Source organism: Pan paniscus, chromosome 22 (assembly GCF_029289425.2).
Source record: "Pan paniscus chromosome 22, NHGRI_mPanPan1-v2.0_pri, whole genome shotgun sequence".
In the NCBI taxonomy this organism is placed as follows: Eukaryota; Metazoa; Chordata; class Mammalia; order Primates; family Hominidae; genus Pan; species Pan paniscus.
The window spans coordinates 27564836-27578927 of NC_073271.2; the positions used below are offsets into that span (position 1 = coordinate 27564836).

At 45.7% G+C, this 14092-nt stretch overlaps 1 protein-coding gene and 1 pseudogene across 1 annotated transcript in view; one reads left to right on the top strand and one right to left on the bottom strand.

The window, feature by feature from the left end:
• The window catches only part of TIAM1 (TIAM Rac1 associated GEF 1), a 441710-nt gene that overhangs the window by 331169 nt on the left and 96449 nt on the right, over positions 1-14092 (bottom strand). The gene's annotated exons all lie outside the window — the stretch shown is intronic.
• Positions 4375-6096, top strand: LOC100975753 (mitochondrial transcription rescue factor 1-like; annotated as a pseudogene).

Here is a 14092-nt window from a genome sequence, read left to right on the forward strand (position 1 = left end):
AGGAGGAGAGACGAGGCCAATATCTTTCACTCAGTCTACTGATTTCAAGGTTCATCTCATCCAAAAACACCCTCATAGAAACAACCAGAATATCTGACCACATATCTGGGCACCTTGTGGCCCAGTAAAGCTGACACACAAAATTAACCATCGCAGCACTCATTGTGTAATAGGCCCCAAGAAAAACACACAAGGAACACTGGTTACTGCTAAAACATCTACAATGACCAAGATTAGAGGACAGAATCGAAATTAGAAGTGCAACTTGGAGGCCAGGCGCGGTGGCTCATGCCTGTAATCCCAGCACTTTGAGAGGAGGAGGCGGGCGGATCACCTGAGGCCAGGAGTTCGAGACCAGTCTGGCCAACATGGCAAAACCCCATCCCTATTAAAACACAAAAGAATTAGCTAGGTGTGGTAATGCGTGCCTGTAGTCCCAGCTACTCAGGAGACTGAGGCACGAGAACTGCTCGAGCCTAGCCAGCAGAGATTGCAGTGAGCCAAGATTGTGCCACTGCACTCCAGCCTGGGTGACAGAGCGAGACTCCATCTCAATTAAAAAAAAAAAAAAAAAAAAAAGAAGTGCAACTTGGAGAAGCCCAAGGAAGGTGCTGAGCATGGAGGTGTCTTGCAAATATTCCTTTCCAGCTCCACCACAGACCTCAGGCTGCAACTTCCCTGTCACTCAAGACTCCACAATCAGAACTGTGGCAGCTCTCAGAACCTCTACAAGACAGGATGGCAAATCCTCAAATTATAGGCATGGGTTTCGGGTCAGAAAGTCCAGCTCTGCCAAGTGGAGTCCCCTGGCATCTACTTCTGAAAGTCCCTGTGGCCTAGGTACTTGACCTCTCCCAACCTCAGTTTTCCCATTTGCAACAGCAAATATAACAGTGTCCACCTGCTAGGATTGGCTTGTTTTGGTTTTTTTTTCTGAGACAGGGTCACTCTGTCACCCAGGCTGGAGTGCCATGGTACCATCATGGCTCACTGCAGCCTCAACTTCCCAGGCCAGGTGATCCTCCCACCTCAGCCTCCCGAGTAGCTGGGACTACAGGCACACACCACCACATCCAGCTAATTTTTGTATTTGTGGTAAAGATGGGGTTTCACCATGTTGCCCAGGCTGGTCTTGAACTCCTGGGCTCAAGTGATCGTCACACTGTTGTTTCCCAAAGTGCTGGGATCACAGGTGTGAGCCACCGTGGCTGGTCAGGATTGTTATGAGATGAGAAAGAAGCAACGGATACTAAGGAATTAGCCCAATACCAGACACATACTAGGTGCTCAAAAAAACAGTCAGAGTTCTTTTTGTTTTGTTTCTTATTTTATTTATTTATTTATTTGAGACAGAGTCTTGCTCTGTCTCCCAGGCTGGAGTACAGTGGCACAATCTCAGTGCACTGCAACCTCCAATTCCCAGGTTCAAGCGATTCTCCTGCCTCAGCCTCCTGAGTAGCTGGGATTACAGGCATGCGCCACCATACCCAGCTAATTTTTTATTTTTAGTAAAGATGGGGTTTCACCATGTTGGTCAGGCTGGTCTCGAACTCCTGACCTCAGATGATCTGCCCGCCTCGGCCTCCCAAAGTGCTGGCATTACAGGTGGGAGCCACTGCGCCTGGTCTGTTTTTTAATTAAATGCTTGTTCCCTCCACAAAGTTTCTGCCCAGAAAAACACCAGCCACTTCCACAGAGAAATCTTCCTGGCAACTGTCACAACTCCCTTTTCTTTCTATCCAGGGTAGGCCTGGTTTGCAGTCAGGCAACTGACTATGTCAAGTACCAAGAGAGGTCCCTGCAGATTGACCAAGCCTAGGCAGAAAATGTTCACACTGAGGCATAATTGAATTAGGCAGAAAAGCAAATGCCTGGCAGGTTGGTTGAGAGGAAGGCCAGAGGGGTCTGGGGGACTTCCTTTGGGCAGCCAGGCCGATAATCAGGCAGCAACCATGTAACTGGCCTTGCCTCTTCCCTCCCCACAGAATATAAGGAATAATGGAAGGAGCTGCTCGTGAATCGTGCAGCTGCAGCAAACAGGCCTCCTGGGCCCCGAAAGCATTGCTACCCTTTTCCCCACTGCCTGTTATTGGACAAAGGCAGGATGCAGTTTCCCTTCTTCCCAGAATATACAAGACAACTCTGTATCCTATCATAACTGGAATCCTGCAAATTACCTCTTTTCAGAGAGGCCCCATCCAACTTCCCTACAGAAACAACAGTGCCTCTCTCCTACTCCAAGGAGAAGCACGTCCGAGATGTTTTCTTGGAATGTTTCCTTGACTTTCTGCAAGAAGCAGGTCGTGCTTAACGGTGCCAGCTCCTCCTGTAGCTCTATTGTTAGGAAGTGTCACTCTTGCCCCTGGGCACCCTGCCTCCCACCCAGATCCGAGATTCTTCAAGGCAGAACAGGTGCTGTCTCTCTGCACATTGCTTTCCTGGGCCTGGGAAAATGCAGAGCACATACCCAAAGGACCTCAGTGAAGGGCAGCATTGACCCACAGAGGCACCAGGGGGACAGGGGGACTCTCTTCCCTCCTTGAGAGTTGTATTAGTCTCTTTTCATGCTGCTGATAAAGACATACCTGAGACTGAGTAATTTATAAGAACAAAGTGTAATGGACTCACAGTTCCACACGGCTGGGGAGGCCTCACAATCGTGGCAGAAGGCGAAACGCGTGCCTTACATTGGTGTCAGGCAAGAGAGAGAATGAGAGCCAAGCGGAAAGGGTTTCCCCTTTTAAAACCATCAGATCTCGTGAGACTTATTCACTACCATGAGAACAGTATGGAGGAAGCCACCTCCATGATTCAATTACCTCCCACCGGGTCCCTTCCACAACATGTGGGAATTACGGGAGCTACACTTCAAGATGAGATTTGGGTAGGGACACAGCCAAACCATATCAAGAGTCTATCAAAACAGTCCTTGTGGGCTTCAGACATCATTAAGCAGCTCCTAATCCATCTAGTGGTCAATTAAGCTAAGAAGCTTTCCTCTGAGATTCTCAGAGGAAAAAAAAAAAAAAGGTTCGCTCTGGATGGATATGGCTGAGGTCCCACATGCTAGGACAGGCCCCGGCATCTCCGTCATCCCGTGGAGCAATATGCAGCTCCGAGGCCAGCATAAATCAGGCCCAGAGCCACAGGTGCGGCCAGCCCACCCAGCCACAGGCATGCCACAGCGCCATCCATCACACGGTGGCTGCCCAGCCACCAGCAGAGTCGGCCACGGGGACAGGAGGACTTGGTGACTGGCTGCCAAACAGCAGCATGTTTGATTTAGTATTATCATATTTTTCTCATGAATTTTTAAATTCAGATAATTCACCCCGTATTACTTTTATAGATGTATATATACACACTGCATACAGGGAAGTTAGCCAAGTCTACACATGACTGAGTAATCCAATTTCAACGACCTTGATGATTCTAACATAAACAAAGTCACTGGGCCTAAGTGGACCGCAGTCTGTAGTTCAAAGAAAGAGCAAATGCGGTGGCTTGGGAGGGGTAATGGGAAATGTGGCCAAGGACATCCCAGGAAGGACAGACAAGCTCCAAACCAACACAGCAGAAATGTGGAAGTGAAGCAATTTGTTCATAGAGAAAAGGATGGACAATTAAGCCAACACCAGGCACCAGGCTCTGGGAGAAACTCAGTACCAGACAGAGTGAAAGCATATGTGTGTGTGTGTGTGTGTGTGTGTGTGTGTGTGTGTGTGTGTGTGTGAGACACAGAAAGAGAGAGAGAAAGAGAGATAAAGAGAGAGTGAGAGATACAAAAACTAGTGTTTAGGAAGATGGTTTACCAAGGACATGCCCAGGAAAGTTTGAGAGTACTTCGTGAGTGCAAGGATACTGAAAATGACAAAGAAAAAGAAGGGTCAGTGCTAATACCCAGACTAAAAATCTGGTGGCTGGAAGACTGGAGGTGATGCTAATAGAGATGAAGAAGTTGGGAGAGGGAAAACAGTAAGTTTGGGTTTCAGGTTGAACTTCCAAGATTGGCAGACCACCTTACAGAGGGCACATCCTAAGGTGATCGATCCCAAATGATCCATGTTCTTGTATAACCCCTCCCCTTGAATGTGGGCAGGACATGACAAAATGATGAGGTGTCACTCCACTGATTATATTTCATTATGTAAGATTTCATCTAAGCAGGCTGGGCCTTGAAAAAGCAAACTGCCGAGCTCAGGAGTTCAAGACCAGCCGAGCCAACATGATGAAATCCTGTCTCTACTAAAAATACAAAAGGTTGGCCAGGCATGGTGGCACACACCTGTAGTCCCAGCTACTCAGGAGGCTAAGGCATGAGAATCGCTTGAGCCCGGGAGGCAGAGATTGCAGTGAGCCAAGATCGCACTCCGGCCTGGGCCACAGAGCAAGATCCTATTTCGAAACAACAACAACAAAAGAAAGGTTATAAGCGCCATGGCTATGACTAGTGTCAAATTGCTTGCCGTTGTTTTAAGAAAACCAGATACCTGGATTGGACTCTGGGGTGTTCTCCGAGGGACACCTTCGTCACACAAACTCTGTACTTCCTGGAATCGATATAGCACTAAGTTACGTGCACCAAATTATAAAAGACTTATCCATAATATTTTCTCACTGAAATTCTCAGGGCTTTTAATATCTCCAGAATATATTTTTCCATTTTCCATAAGACTCAAAAGTAATAAAAGCTCTAATAAATCTACTACAAAGTCACCGCAAAAAGTAGAAGATGAAGAGGACTCTGATGAAGACAGCGATCATGATGAGATGAGTGAGCAGGAAGAGGAGCTTGAGGATGACCCTACGATAGTCAAAGACTATCAAGACCTGGAAAAAGAGTGCAGTCTTTTTGGTATGACGATGTCCTGAAGACAGGCCTAGATATTGGGAGAAACAAAGTGGAAGATGCGTTCTACAAAGGTGAACTCAGGCTGAATGGGGAAAAGTTGTGGAAGAAAAACAGAACGGTCAAAGTGGGAGATACACTGGATCTTCTCATTGGAGATCTTCTGGATCCAATGTATCTGGGAGATATATTGGATCTTCTCTTTGGAAAGGATAAAGAAGGAGGAACCGAGACAGTGATGAGGATTCTCCTGAAAAAAGTGTTTGAAGACTGAAAGTGAAAAACACAGTGGTGTTACGGCGGTGGAACACCGCCTAGAAAGAGAATGTCTAAATAAACGGATTGCTTTTTGCAATACAGCTGCTTTCTAGTGGTAGAGGAAGCAGTCAAAGAAAAAAGAAAAAAGAAAAAAAGAAAATTGCCATGTTGGAACTGCCTATGAAGGGGCTGTGTGGCAGGAACTGTGGGTGTCTATAGGTAGGGAGAACGGCCTCTAAGCACTGAGGTGGCCTCCAGCTGACAGCCATTAAGAAGCCAGGGGGCAGGGCATGGTGGCTCACGTCTGTAATCCTAGCACTTTGGGAGGTCAAGGTGACCTGAGGTCAGGAGTTCAAGACCAGCCTTACCAACATGGCGAAACTCCATGTCTACAAAAATGCAAAAATTAGCCGGGTGTGGTGGCGCACGCCTGTAGTCCCAGCTACTCGGGAGGCTGAGGCAGGAGGATTGCTTGAACCCAGGAGGCAGAGGTTGCAGTGAGATTGTGCCACTGCACTCCAACCTGGGCAATAGAGTGAGACTCCATCTCCAAATAAATAAATAAATAAATAAATTTTAAAAAATAAAAAAAAGAAAGTGCAGTAAAATGAATACATTTACATGGGTTAAAAAGGAAATGGCCAAAAATGGGGGAAAAATAAATGTGCTACAAAGACCAACATGACCTGGCCTGCTTGACCTCACTGAACCTTCTATACGCTCCTTCTTGCTCAGCCTGGTCCAGGCACACTGGCCACCTTTCTGTTGCTCCCACTCCAGCACGAGCTGTTATTACCTCTTCCCAGAATGCTCTTCCTCCATAGACACATTTCCTTCCATTGTTTGCCCAAAGCCTTTCCCATAAATGCCTACCCTGACCAATGTATTTTTAATTGCACTCCAGTTACCTCATGAGCTGCTGTACTTTTATCCAGACCATTTATCACCTTCTGCCATGCTATAAGATTTACTATTTGTTATGTTGATTGTTTTTCTGTCTCCCCCTGCTAGAATGCAAGCTCCACAAAGACAGATTTTTGTCTGTATTTTTTTTTGCTGATAAATTCCAAGATTTCAGAACAATACATAGTACAAAACACATGCTCAGGAAAATATTTACTGAATGGTTCAAGGCAGTCATTAAGCAATGAGATTGGTCTACATGTATTACTGTAGTAAGATGTCCATGAGATCACATAAGGTTAAAAATTTTAAGAGCATGTCAGAAAACAACATGTGTACTATGATCCTTTCTTATATATGTAAAAAACAAAAACTCTCCTTTCCAAGCAATCCATTCCTGAAGTCTTAACACGGGCCAGAGCAAGGTAGGCGTTCACACAGGAAGGGGAGGCCATGATGTCACTGAGTAGGGTGTCCAACCCAACCCAGCAGGGTGAGGAAGGGGCCATGTGGAATAGCAGCCCAGCACGCGTGTCCAAGCCAAGCATGACAAGGAGGGCATCCATGTGGGAGGAGGTAGAGCCAGGAAATAGAGATTGGTTACAAACATGCCAGTTGACCAAATACGTAAAGATATGAAGGATAATGGGCACCAGAGTTTTGCTTGTTGGAGAAGCCATTTAAATGTAGAAAAGGAGAAAACTAGAATGAACCTTGTGCAGCTGAATCAGAATTGAAGGCATCAGTGTGAATTCATGTGTGTGAAGATGTAACTCCCTAGTGAGCGTCTGGGGATAGCGACTCCCCAATAAGCAGGGAGCACACCTTAAGCCCAGATTTTGGTTTCTACGTTCTGGTGTCCACTAAAAGAAACCACGACTCCTTAGAGAAATGGCTGGTTCCCCTGCTGGGGCAAGCAAAGAATAAGATGAGCCTAGAGTCCAGGCACGGTGGCTCACACCTGTAATCCTAGCACTTTGGGAGGCTGAGGGGGTAGATCACCTGAGGCCAGGAGTTCGAGACCAGCCTGACCAACGTGGAGAAACCCCGTTTCTACTAAAAATACAAAATCAGCCAGGCATGGTGGCACATGCCTGTAATCCCAGATACTTGGGTGGCTGAGGCAGGAGAACTGCTTGAATCCAAGAGGCAGAGGTTGCAGTGAGGTGAGATCATACCATTGCACTCCAGCCTGGGCAACAAGAGTGAAACTCTGCCTCAAAAAAAAAAAAAAAAAAAAAAAAAAAGACCCTAGAACATAGGCTAGAAAGTAAGGAAGTACTTAAAGAATGATAGCACAGAGAAACAAGCTCCTCTCAGCCAGATGAGTGGCAATATGAGTATCAAAATAATTTAATTTTAATTTTTTTTTTGAGATGGAGTCTCACTCTTGTCGCCCAGACTGGAGTGCAGTGGTATGATCTCAGCTCACTTCAACCTCCACCTCCCAGGCTCAAGCTATTCTCCTACCTCAGCCTCCTGAGTAGCTGGGATTACAGGCACCCGCCATCACGCCCAGCTAATTTTTGTACTTTTAGTAGAATGAGAGTAATGGAATATAGGCCACTGAACAAGACACAGTCAACTATGAGTTAATAGTAGAACAGCTCAAAATCTGGACCACCAGATGGGAAGCGCTAGAACACAGCAATTCTGTGACGCTGCTGCCAAAAATGCAGAACCAGATTCTAATTGTGGAAAAATTATCAGGCAAACCAAAATTGAGGAACCTTCTAGAAAACAATAGCCTGCCATCCTCAAAAGTGTTAAGGAAACTCATGGCTGTCAAGGAAAAACTGAGGAACTGATCTCAACTGAAGGAAACCACTAAATGTGATGCATGATTCTGAACTAGATCCTTTTGCTTACAAAGGACATTCCAGGAACAAGGGGAGAAATCTGACTGGGGTCTGAGGACTAGAGGGTGGCAATGTGTCCGTGTTAATTTCCGGATATCAACGGCTATCTTGCGATTACACAGGAGAATGTTCCTGGTTGTGGGAAGCACACACTGAGAATTCCAGGGTAGCAGAACATCAATATGTCACTACACTCAAGTGGTTCCAGAAGGGGGTTGTTGGAAGAGAAATCTCTTTTGCATTATATTCTTATCTTTCTGTGACTGTTTAAAATTTGTATATTATCTAAAGAATAAAACATTTGCAAAAAATGGTAGGCTGGTCCACAGATCATTTCTGGAAGGGTGCAGGAGAGATGGAGGAGGCTCAGGAAGGAAGACTCTCCTATCAGCTTCGCAGGGACACTGTGGCACAGAGAGGGTCATACCTGGCGGAACCCAGGACCAGGTGCGTGAGGATCAGTAGCCTCCCTGCCGCCCTGGCAAGGGTGAGCTTCCTTGAGCTCCTGTTCCCATATCCGCTTGTCACTCAGGGCAAAGGGCCTTTGCCAGGGAAACTGGGAAACGTCTGCTGCATTTGGAAGACTTTTTAAGATAAGATGAAAAAGTTGGCAAATTTCTCACACTGCTTCTTTCATTATTATTTTAGGCTGCAAAGAGGTTTGTGATGTGCTACAGTTGATCAACTTTCATGTTTTTAAAACTTTTTACTTGGAAATGTTTTACGGTAGGTACATAATCCCCATGTACTCACGATATAGCTTCAGCTACTCAATCCTAGTTTGCTATACTCCCCCAACACTGGCTTATTTATTTTGAAGAAAATAAGCATCCTATTCTATCATCCATTAATACCTCAACACTTATTTCTAAAAGAGAAGGACCTTTTACTTAAACATCATCCCACCCACCACCCAAAAATCCTTAACACCACCAATTAACCATTCCCTGTTTAAATGTCCCTGATTCTGTCTGCCTCTCTCTCCTTCTCTCACAGTTGTTGTGTTCAAATCAGGATCCATACAAGACCCAACATTGCACTTGGTTGATTTGATTCTTCCACAGATTCCTTCTATTTCTTTTCCTTTTGCAATGTTTTTCACAGTTTTCCTTTTCCAGTTCAACATCTTTGCAGTTTAAGATGCTCCTCTCTCCCTCCTTTTTACTGACTCCCCATGTCTCCTCCCTGATCATTTTTTTAGAAAATTTCTTATTAACAAATCTTCCATGGGCCCAGAATACGGGCACTTTATGTTCAGGCTCCGGCAGGGAGCTCAGAGGAGGAGGTAGAGAGCTCTGCTAATCCCAGCACCAACTTCACAGAAAACAAAAGTGCAAATAAATTCCACAGAAACACCCAGACGGTCATTGCTCTACCATTAGCCAAGATTTGGGTGCACCACTGTCCCTCTTAGCTTCCTCATCTTTAAATTAAAGGCATTGAAAAAGATCATGATAATGACAGCAATGACAACGACATTAACAGGACATTTAATATTTGTCCAAAGGTCCCTCAAGATTCCTTCCAGTCAAGACTTTCTCTGTGATTTTAACCATCAAACACACTTCAATATATTAGTGAAGAGCAACATTCTGGTTAGGGGGGAGATATTTCATAAATGACAAATGAAAAGTAAGACAATGATAACAAAGGAACGGAGACCACAAATGTAGATGACAAAAGAAAACTACAGTCATTGTCTTATCTAAATTTGAATAACATGCTATGTTTCAAAGCACTTTCTTATACATTAGCAAATCTCAGCCACACTAATAGGTAAATGATAAAGAATGGTATAAAAGGTTAATAATGGTGGAACCTTGGGTATGCAGGTGTTTCACTAAGCCAGTGGATCTCAACCAGGGTGATCTTGTGTCCCCCCACCTCCTGCCTCCAGGGGTCATTTAGCAATGTTTGGGGACATTTTGGTTGTCCCAGCTAGGAAGGTGTCCTGACCTGTACTGGGCAGAGGCCAAAGCTGCACTGAAATATCCTTCAATACTTGGCACAGACTGCACCACAAAGAATTATCCAGCCCACAATGTCAGTAGTTCAGAAACTGAGAGATCCTGAGATAGGCAAGTCCTCTTGTTACCCAACAGAAACTGTACTAGACCAGGGACTGGGGAGGCTACTGAGGCCTGAAGGCACAGGAAGTCAGACACCTTGTATTACAATCCTCCACACTGTGGGCTACCCTAACACATGAGGTTCGATAAAACAATCGGCCGGGTGCAGGGGCTCACGCCTGTAATCCCAACACTTTGGGATGCCAAGGTGGGTAGATCACCTAAGGTCAGGAGTTCAAGACCAGCCTAGCCAACATAGTGAAATCCGTCCCTACTAAAAATACAAAAATTAGCTGGGCATAGGGGGCGGGTGCCTGTAATCCCAGCTACTCAGGAGGCTGTGGCAGGAGAATCGCTTGAACCCGGGAGACGGAGGTTGCAGTGAGCCAAGATCACACCATTGCACTCCAGCCTGGGCAACAAGAGCGAAACTCCATCTCAAAAAAAAAAAAAGAAAGAAAGAAAGAAAAAGAAAAAAGAAAACTGTCCTGGTTTGGTTTTGTTACCGAGATAGATCACAATATATATTTCTGAGTCTGAACTTTTCCCTCAATGTATTCTTCTTGGGAAACTGTACTTACCAGACACTGTCCAACTGAAGAATTTACCTGCTTAGCAGACCTGTCTCTGAATGACAGCACCTGTGCTGATTTAGACAATGGGCACCTGCATCCTTGGGAACCCTTTACTCTAATGGGAGTGACTGACAATGAATACGTCCATGAGAAAGAGTCAGATGGCCATGAGTGCCATGACGAGAACAGAGCCGGAACAGGAAGGGGAGGGGAGGGAGGGGTCTGGGGAAAGGGCTGCTACTTCAGCTTAGGTTCTCAGGGAAGCCTGTCCGGGGAGGCGATATTTGAGCCAAGACCTGAAGGAAGTGAATGGCTAGCCAGGCAGAGCTTGGAAGGAGAGTATTGGGGGCATGCAGTGGGAAGGCCTGCAGCAGGGGCACGCTGCGTGTATTCTAGTCCCAGAAGGAAGGCCTCTGAAGTGCCCTAAATGAGGAGGACAGGAGGTGAGAGAGAGGCGGGGCCAAATCCCTTGAGGCCTCCTAGTCCCAGCAGAAAGTCTAGCTTTCAAACAAACTATAATGGGAAGCCATTGGAAGTTCAACCGGAGGAGTAAGGAGACTTGATTGCTATTGATTGATTGATTGATTGATTGACTGAGACAGGGTCTTGTTCTGTCACCCAGGCTGACTGCAGATCAAAGCTCACTGTGGCCTCAACCTCCCAGGCTCACACGATCCTCCCACCTCAGCCTCCTGAGTAACTAGGACTACAGGCACGTGCCACCATGCCCAGTTAATTTTTTTTATTTTTTCATAGAGATTGTCTGGCTATGTTGCCCAGGCTGGTCTCGAACTTCTGGATGCAAACTATTCAGATCCCTCTAGCTATTCTGTGGAGAATGGACATTATGCAGGCAAGAATGAAGAAGAAAACCAACTGAGAGGCAACTGCATTAAGAATCTTACTGAAAATCAAAACCACCCAAAAAGAGAAATATCTGCCATTGATAAAGATATTCCAAAGAAGAATTCACTCCTAAAAGCTATTTCAAAAGAAGAGAAAAGGCCCCAGATGTTTAATTATTAGTGGTCTCTTTCCAGTAAGGGTGCTGGGCAGTGTTGCCTCCCCACCCCACCCTAGATGGCGTCCGCAACCAGAAACTCTGGTGTGAAGCTATTAATAACTTTCTCCAACAGGCTGGGACTCTGGGATTTGACCATCAGGGGGTGGTGAAGAGCACCCACCATCTGGGAGAAGCCTGGCCAGAGGGAGCAATGCACAAGGAACTTTTGGACCAGAGTAACAGTGAATATAAGCTCAGATCTGCGTGGTATACTCTCTCTCATATTTTATTTGTGTTCTTCAGTGTTCTGGTCTCCCAGTCTTCAAAGAGCCAACTGGAGCCGGATGGTGCATGGGAAAAACGGAGGCTGAGACTCTCAGCCTGAGGTTCCATTATCTTCCCCTCTTTTTCCTCAGGGTGCTTTTCCTCGTACTTATTATTCCCAGCCAGCATGGCAACAAGATCCATGGGGGACCCACACCCAGATTACAGTGTGGATCTAGAAAATGCACCAAGGAAGCTCCTCTGCAGGTTTTAAACAAGCCCCAGGTCAGTCTAGCACGTGGTAGACTCCAACTCCCCAGGAAGTTAGCCTGAGACCTGAAGCTGAAGCCACTGCCCATATTAAGGAGTTTGTCCTCTCCTCCCTGACATACCCCAGGCAGTAGTGGGTGGGTGGTCAAGCATCGGAGGATGATCCTCTGTCCCTGCCTTTCTTCTACCATCTCCTTCAACCACACACACATAAAGGCAGGTAGCAAAACCCCACAATCTGGGCACCACTTCAGAAGTGCCACTGTTCAAGGTTGGGCGTGGTGGCTCACACCTGTAATCCCAGCACTTTGCGAAGCTGAGGCGGGTGGATCACCTGAGGTCAGGAGTTCGAGATGAGCCTGGCCAACATAGTGAAACCCCATCTCTACTAAAAATACAAAAATTAGCCAGGTGTGGTGGTGTGCACCTGTAATCCCAGCTACTCGAGAGGCTGAGGCCAGAGAATCACTTGAACTGGGAGGCAGAGGTTGCAGTGAGCCAAGACAGTGCCACTGCATTCCTGCCTGGGCAACAGAGCAAGACTCTGTCTCAAAAACAAAAATGAAAAAGGAAGTGCTACTGTTGAAGAACAAGTATAGACATCCCCGCATCCTAAGAGGTCCTTCATCCACCCAAACTTAAGCTTCACACTTCAAAGACTGTTAATTACACATTATGACACCAATTATATCTGAATGCATTATAAAACAGAATCTTTGGTAAGCTATTTTACTGTTTTAATTCTTTTCTTCCACCATTTTTAATAAACTCCTGTTTTTATATTAAGATGCAATTTAAAAAGAAAAGTCCTTTAAATTTTCAATCTATTTCATTTTTTTTACATAAAGAATTCAATAGCCATCCATTATAATGTAGCACACAATATAGCCAAAGGAAAAATGAATAACTTAGATAAAACAAGATGAATTCCATTTAGGGGGAAAAAATACAAGTCTACGTATTTTGAAAGCCCTTAGCATGAAATAGTCAATTAAAATATGGGGAACTCCCGACCAAACACAGATAAAACAAACTCCTGACCTCAACTCCTATGAAAGAGAAAGCTTTACTCTGTAAAAGAAGAGGGCACAGCGAATCGGGTCTCAAAATGCTGAATTTGAGGCCAGGTGCAGTGGCTCATACCTGTAATCCCAGCAGTTTGCGAGGCCAAGGCGGGCAGATCACTGGAGGTCAGGAGTTCGAAACCAGCCTGGTCAACATGGTGTAACCCCGTCTCTACTAAAAATGGAAAAAATCAGCTGGGCGTGATGTGCATGTCTGTAATCCCAGCTACTCAGGAGGCTGAGGAAGAAGAATTGTTTGAACCCGGGAGGCGGAGGTTGGAGTAAACTGAGATCACGCCACTGCACTGCAGCCTGGGCAACAGAGAGAGGCCCTCTCTCAAAAAAATAAAAATTTAAAAAATTTAAAATGCTGAATTTGGGGACGGCCAGCATTCAATTATCGATGAAGTAAAAGGACACCATTATTTAGTGTGAGCCTACCCATGCTGAATTACATTTCAAATATAAGGATAATGCCTCACGTGTACAAGAGTAAACAAGGAAAATCAAATAATTTTGATCCTTTTGTGTGTGTGTGTGAGACCTGATCTCGCTCTATTGCCCAAGCTGGAGCACAGTAGTGTGATCATGGCTCACTGCAGCCTCAACTTCCCAGGCTCAGGTGATTTTCCCACCTCAGCCTCCCAGCCAGCTGGGACCACAGGCATGCGCTACTATGCCTGGCTAATTTTTCTATATTTTTGTAGACACGGGGTCTCTCCATGTTGCCCAGGCTGGTCTCGAACTCCTGGGCTCAAGCGATCCTCCCGCCTCAGCCTCCCAAAGTGCCGGGATTACAGGCATGGGCCACCATGTGCAGCCAGTTTGGATACTTTAAAGCCACAGTTTGTAAGCTACAAATTTCACATTCACATGTACTAAGGCTGAACAATGTGTCGAGGACGAGAAGTATTCCTGTGTGATCCATCTACTACAGCCTTATTCATCCTTTGTTTCTCTTCTAACCCAAAGATCAGC